The sequence below is a fragment of the Schistocerca serialis genome, chromosome 9, assembly GCF_023864345.2.
Source record: "Schistocerca serialis cubense isolate TAMUIC-IGC-003099 chromosome 9, iqSchSeri2.2, whole genome shotgun sequence".
NCBI classification, from domain to species: Eukaryota; Metazoa; Arthropoda; class Insecta; order Orthoptera; family Acrididae; genus Schistocerca; species Schistocerca serialis.
Genome location: NC_064646.1, coordinates 141,309,173 through 141,315,840, shown reverse-complemented (window position 1 = coordinate 141,315,840; position 6,668 = coordinate 141,309,173). Strand labels below are relative to the sequence as shown.

Here is a 6,668-nt window from a genome sequence, read left to right as displayed (position 1 = left end):
ATAAATTTTACTTTTGTCTTTCACACGTATGCTGAAAAGCAGTCATCGGAAGTTAATTGTCATGTTTCTGGTTCGCTGAATTTGAGGTTGTGCAAAATGTTTGTAAAAATGGTTCAAATGGCTCTGAGCACTATGGGACTTAACGTCTGAGGTCATCAGTCCCCTAGAACTTAGAACAACTTAAACCTAACTAACCTAAGGACATCACACATATACATGCCCGAGGCAGGTTTCGAACCTGCGACCGTAGCACTAGCACGGTTCTGGACTGCAGCGCCTAGAACCGCTCGGCCGGCGGCCGGCTAAAATGTTTGTAATTTTGCTTTTCAGTATCACCACGAACCATCTCGATTATGTAAAAGAAGGTTTCTCTCTACAGCTGACATACTCTTAAAACTTGTCTTGTTATTATTCCTGTAATTGAGGAAAGAATGTGCAGTACTAGCCATTTCTTTTCGAGATACATATAGCACACTAGCATCATTCCGCCCTCTTTTACTAGCAAAAATCGCAATGCAGCGCTCCTCTCCGGGCACGGAGGTGTCAGGGCATTCATCTTCCTCACGGCAGTTAAAATAGATTGTAACCTTCGTCATCCTACCAAAAATTTACGAAGGAGATAGGACGCACTGCGATCAGGCTGTCGGCCGATGTGGCCACGTACTCTGGCGACTGCGTCTGCCGACCGTTGTCGGTGCGACTCTGAACGCCACGTGCCTGAAACTCGCGCAATCTGGCGACTCTGGCTGAGTCAGCATTTCCGTGCGTCGCACGCGCCGTGCGGTACTACGTCACGAAGACCTCGGGCGTTCGTTAGCTCTTGCGCCGTAAGCGCGCAGAACGGCTGCTGGCGGAGCAGCCGCGGAAGCGCAGATATCAGATCTGCAGCCAATTCCCACAAGTCAGCGTTCGCCGGTATATCTGTTCGCGACCATCGACACCTAGTGTTTGTGCGCTGTGGTGCAGTCACAAGCAGGCAGCAAGCGCCGTTTCGTCGTAGGGCCACTGATCACCAGTCAGCCGACGGACACGAGGTAAGACCTGACCTGCTTTTACACAAGTGTGTATATACATTTCAGAAGTACTAATGCTTGACACACGTTACGCAACAACGTGAACTTGACCAAAGTGACAGCATGGCTATGTTTACGTGCGACGAACAGGAATCATAACAGTGTACACTACAACTTCCTTACAAGCAGAGCAGTGCCACACGCTATTCGTCTACATGACGATGGTTTACGTAGTAAAAGAATTAAACATTTACCGGCATCTGCTGAATATCACTTTGGTAACATTTATTCACAGTGTAATATGTGAGGCGCTCAGTGCACAAGCGAATAAGAAAGTTCTCAGAAAAACAGACATGATACGGTTGACAAGATCGTACGAGAAACCTGCATGATAATTACAAGGAAACGTTTACAGCGTTTCAATGTATCTGAATCATAAAAGATATTTTGTATAATGTATTCTCATACAGAATAATGGCAAATTTAAGTGGTATTAGTTGCTGCATTCAAAAGAAAAGTAAAACTTTGGATTTGATTCTTTTGCGCACCAAATGTATTATTCTCATATCTTCCCCTTTGTTCTAGTCTTTAGGTTTTATTAAAGAAACAGTTATGAAAATCCCTTTTCTGAAATATATAATTATAGTTTTGTGCCTTCTCTTTGCTCGTAGCAAATATTTCCCAACAGGAACTTAAAGCGATTTAGATTCACTTTCATCTGCTTGCTCTTGCAAAGCAGAGGAAGTTCTTGTGCCAGTGTTGCACGGTAGGTTATTGAAAACATGGTGATAGCCAGATGGAATGTACAGCAGTAAATCCTCCACGTCCTTTTCCTTCGCCTTTGTTGCTGATTGTCGAGTAGTATAAAGAGGGTCCTGTTGGATGTTACGAAAGTAAGTCATGAGATGCCCATGCTTCTTTAAGTCGATTTCGTCAAATTACACGTCAGGGCTCTGAGGCTGCTTAAACGTAAGGGTAAATGGGTATTCTATTTCATAATGTAACCACCTCATTGTCAGCCATTTGATCCTTTTTTTCTGCACATTATTGAATTCTCCAAGTTTCTCTCAGTGGGAAGTCTGCGAATTTTATTTTGATGAAATAATTAAACTAAACCCTCAGCTGCCAACAAGTGTTGTTGACATACCTCAATGGGGACAGCTGAAAATGTGTACCCCAAACGGGACCCACATTCCCAACTGTCCACAAATTACATTCGTAATGTTCCTAAAGGATATTTGCCCAATCACTCATTACTGGCGCTAACTAAGGTGACGATTCGCGTAAGAATTCGGGCAAAGTGTGCGCGTGGTCTCGTTCCTAGGCAACGGCCAAAGACCTGCAATGCAGGCCCGCAGCTGTCGACAAAAAACTGGCGTGCGCAAGGCTCACAAATGTAGTTGCCTTATGAACGTGCACAGGTAGTAATCTAGACAAGTGACACCACCTGTTTGTATTATGGTGGCAAGAGAGATGTTTAACCTCGACAACGAGGTACTGGGGCGCGTGCGTACTGAAGGAAGCAAACGTAACGTGTGGTATTCCATTAACTTGTCGGGTAACAACCAACCTGACTGGGCATACGAAACACTGACACGGTCATATCCTCGAATGGTGGTGGTCTAATGCACCTTCTTGTTCAGTTCCAACCATCTTGTGTTTTTACTACTCATGACTTGTTGAATTACATCACAATAGTGGAGATTACGGCAAGAAAGGAAGAATGAATTGGTTGTTGGTGTTAATAACGATCATCCTCCTCTACCTCCTCTGCATTGCTGCAGATGACGTCACTGAGCACGTTTGTTCTGTGCATGCAGTACACGTGACGCGCCTAGTTGTTTCCACTGCACCCTGTGGAATACGAGGGTTCTGTTATAGTTCACTAACCTGCTATCTTCAAGTTGATGTCCCCAGCGCAGAAAACAGCACGCAGGTCGTAGGTTCTGTATCTTGAGGTCGAAACTGACTTTTAGCGAGGTTGTGTTCTGAAATAATGTATCATTTCTTTGGGATGCCACTCGCATATTTTAATATAGCCACACGAGAAGACTACATGATCTTAACACAACACCTTCTGATACAGCAAAGTACATGATCAAACACAATGTTTACGAAAATGTATTTTTACACTATTTGTGGAACGTGTCTGTGCCTCATGACTACCGTAGTGAATCTTTTAATACTGAATACTGGCAAACACGTCCTGCCACAGACAACGTGACTCTACATCTCGACTGCCTAATCCAGAGTGACGAACAGGAACTTAAAGAAAAATTGGAAACACATCCTAAGACAGACATGCCTGTTCTTCTCGACAGCCTAATCCAGTGTGACGAACAGCCCGAAACAATTTGTGCGCCACACCAGAAAAGGCGTGACCCGAACGCTGCCGAAGTGCTTCGTCTGCAATTTCGTCAGTCTTTTGATTTTGATTTTAACTGTTTTTAATAATTCTAAAATGACTGATTGATAGTCAGCTGTTGAGAGATATATATATTAAAAAGAGAAGTCATTCCAATGAGTAGTTTAACTAATAATAATAACTATACTTTAACGTTTTGGTGCCCTTGCTCCGAACACAGCAGCCAATCACAGAGCAGTAGCATTTCTCACGGGAATGGTACCGAATCTAACATGTCACAGGTACCTCGGACCACATTTCGTCATCTATATACTTCTTGCATCTCCACTGCTCTGGGAACAGCTTCTTGGAGCCTAATATGATGGCGGACTAAGCCAGAAATATTACAAGATTCAGTAGAACGAGTGACTGCATGAGTTTGCAGTTCACATCGTGCGGAAATATGCTCCAAAACTTTCTGGGGGCATGGAGGCGGGTGCAAGTCCTCCGGCAGACGTGGCGGCAGAATTCTCCGTCCAGTTTAAACACTCATCCGGTCGCCAATCCTTTGGGACGCTTCTTGCTCCAGCGACGTACCATAGACTGCAGCTAGAATTGGCGAAAATTTTACCGTAGTGCTTTTAGGAACGGCAGGCCCAATCGTCTTTCCTCTGTTGAGTGATTTTAGTTGATCTGTCGTACGAGCACTTATTGCAAAACGTCATGTCGGCGTCTCCCAGATGGCTGAAACAAGTAGCTGTACTACCAGCTTCCTCAGCGGAGACTGAATCCAGTCTCAGGCTTATCTGTATCATCTTCCTTTCAGTTGTAATACAATCACTGAGCGACCGTAAAGACAGGTTTTGGTCTGTCCACTCACTTTACCTATAAGGAAAACTAGCTAGGATTTTTTGTCAGGTCGGTTGCTGAACACACTGAACACTTCTCCATATACTTTTGCTTTTCAGTAAAGCTTTGAATTGATTAAAATCTGAAATGACACTCTTTAATTTTGTAGGAAGTTCATATCATTGCTATTGAACCATTAAGAGTCTGTCGCATGTCACACAATCTTTTTCACCATACACATGTCAAAGACACACATGTCCAAGACACAAGCTTTCAGTCTATTCCCGTCATTAATTATGGTTGATTCACATGTAAAGAATTTTAGACCGTCTTGGACTTTTTTCGTCACTGGCACCAATCACTAGTTTAGTGGAAAATTTAAGTTCATGAATTTTAAACTACACTCCTGGAAATGGAAAAAAGAACACATTGACACCGGTGTGTCAGACCCACCATACTTGCTCCGGACACTGCGAGAGGGCTGTACAACCAATGATCACACGCACGGCACAGCGGACACACCAGGAACCGCGGTGTTGGCCGTCGAATGGCGCTAGCTGCGCAGCATTTGTGCACCGCCGCCGTCAGTGTCAGCCAGTTTGCCGTGGCATACGGAGCTCCATCGCAGTCTTTAACACTGGTAGCATGCCGCGACAGCGTGGACGTGAACCGTATGTGCAGCTGACGGACTTTGAGCGAGGGCGTATAGTGGGCATGCGGGAGGCCGGGTGGACGTACCGCCGAATTGCTCAACACGTGGGGCGTGAGGTCTCCACAGTACATCGATGTTGTCGCCAGTGGTGGGCGGAAGGTGCACGTGCCCGTCGACCTGGGACCGGACCGCAGCGACGCAAGGATGCACGCCAAGACCGTAGGATCCTACGCAGTGCCGTAGGGGACCGCACCGCCACTTCCCAGCAAATTAGGGACACTGTTGCTCCTGGGGTATCGGCGAGGACCATTCGCAACCGTCTCCATGAAGCTGGGCTACGGTCCCGCACATCGTTAGGCCGTCTTCCGCTCACGCCCCAACATCGTGCAGCCCGCCTCCGGTGGTGTCGCGACAGGCGTGAATGGAGGGACGAATGGAGACGTGTCGTCTTCAGCGATGAGAGTCGCTTCTGCCTTGGTGCCAATGATGGTCGTATGCGTGTTTGGCGCCGTGCAGGTGAGCGCCACAATCAGGACTGCATACGACCGAGGCACACAGGGCCAACACCCGGCATCATGGTGTGGGGAGCAATCTCCTACACTGGCCGTACACCTCTGGTGATCGTCGAGGGGACACTGAATAGTGCACGGTACATCCAAACCGTCATCGAACCCATCCTTCTACCATTCCTAGACCGGCAAGGAAACTTGCTGTTCCAACAGGACAATGCACGTCCGCATGTATCCCGTGCCACCCAACGTGCTCTAGAAGGTGTAAGTCAACTACCCTGGCCAGCAAGATCTCCGGATCTGTCCCCCATTGAGCATGTTTGGGACTGGATGAAGCGTCGTCTCACGCGGTCTGCACGTCCAGAACGAACGCTGGTCCAACTGAGGCGCCAGGTGGAAATGGCATGGCAAGCCGTTCCACAGGACTACATCCAGCATCTCTACGATCGTCTCCATGGGAGAATAGCAGCCTGCATTGCTGCGAAAGGTGGATATACACTGTACTAGTGCCGACATTGTGCATGCTCTGTTGCCTGTGTCTATGTGCCTGTGGTTCTGTCAGTGTGATCATGTGATGTATCTGACCCCAGGAATGTGTCAATAAAGTTTCCCCTTCCTGGGACAATGAATTCACGGTGTTCTTATTTCAATTTCCAGGAGTGTATTAAGACACTATAATAATAAATGAAAAGCACCAGTTTGCTTTTGTTCTACAATATTATTTTTATTGCTAACCGGTTTTCGGCTTACAAGGCCATCTTCAGACATTTACTGAGTATTATCACCAAAGAAGTTAAATGTTAGCAGACAACATTGGAAGAGAAGTAACACATCTAGAGTGAAGTAGAAACATACAGTGAGTAACATCTTTGCAATGAAATAGTAAAAACTGAACAGTACATAAATAACAACGGAGTTGACAGAAAAACATTTAGCACAAAATAGGAATAGCATGCCTACATAATTTTCCTGCATTTACTAATTTCTGTTTTTCTTATTGATATTGCTTAAGTTCCTCGTGTATTCTGTATTTACATTCACAACTGTCTCTTCTTTCTTAATTGGTTGTGTATCACTCTCCATGTTTCATACCTCTTGATGCAGCCTTGTCTAGTACTAATTTTATCTTATTTTATTAGTTTTGTTTATTAATAGAAACTGTTACGTAGGCATGCTATTCCTATTTTGTGCTAAATGTTTTCCTGTCAACTCCATTGTTATTTATGTACTGTTCAGTTTTTACTATTTCATTGCAAAGATGTTACTCACTGTATGTTTCTACTTCACTCTAAATGTGTTAC

At 45.3% G+C, this 6,668-nt stretch overlaps 1 protein-coding gene across 1 annotated transcript in view; it reads left to right on the top strand.

Moving 5' to 3' along the window:
* Window positions 1–840: 840 nt before the first annotated feature.
* LOC126418597 (UDP-glycosyltransferase UGT5-like) overlaps window positions 841–6,668 on the top strand; it is a 129,378-nt gene continuing 123,550 nt past the window's right edge. Inside the window, exon 1 of the mRNA XM_050085430.1 lies at window positions 841–1,034. The gene's annotated coding sequence lies outside the window, so the exon portion shown is untranslated. The remainder of the gene's footprint in view (window positions 1,035–6,668) is intronic.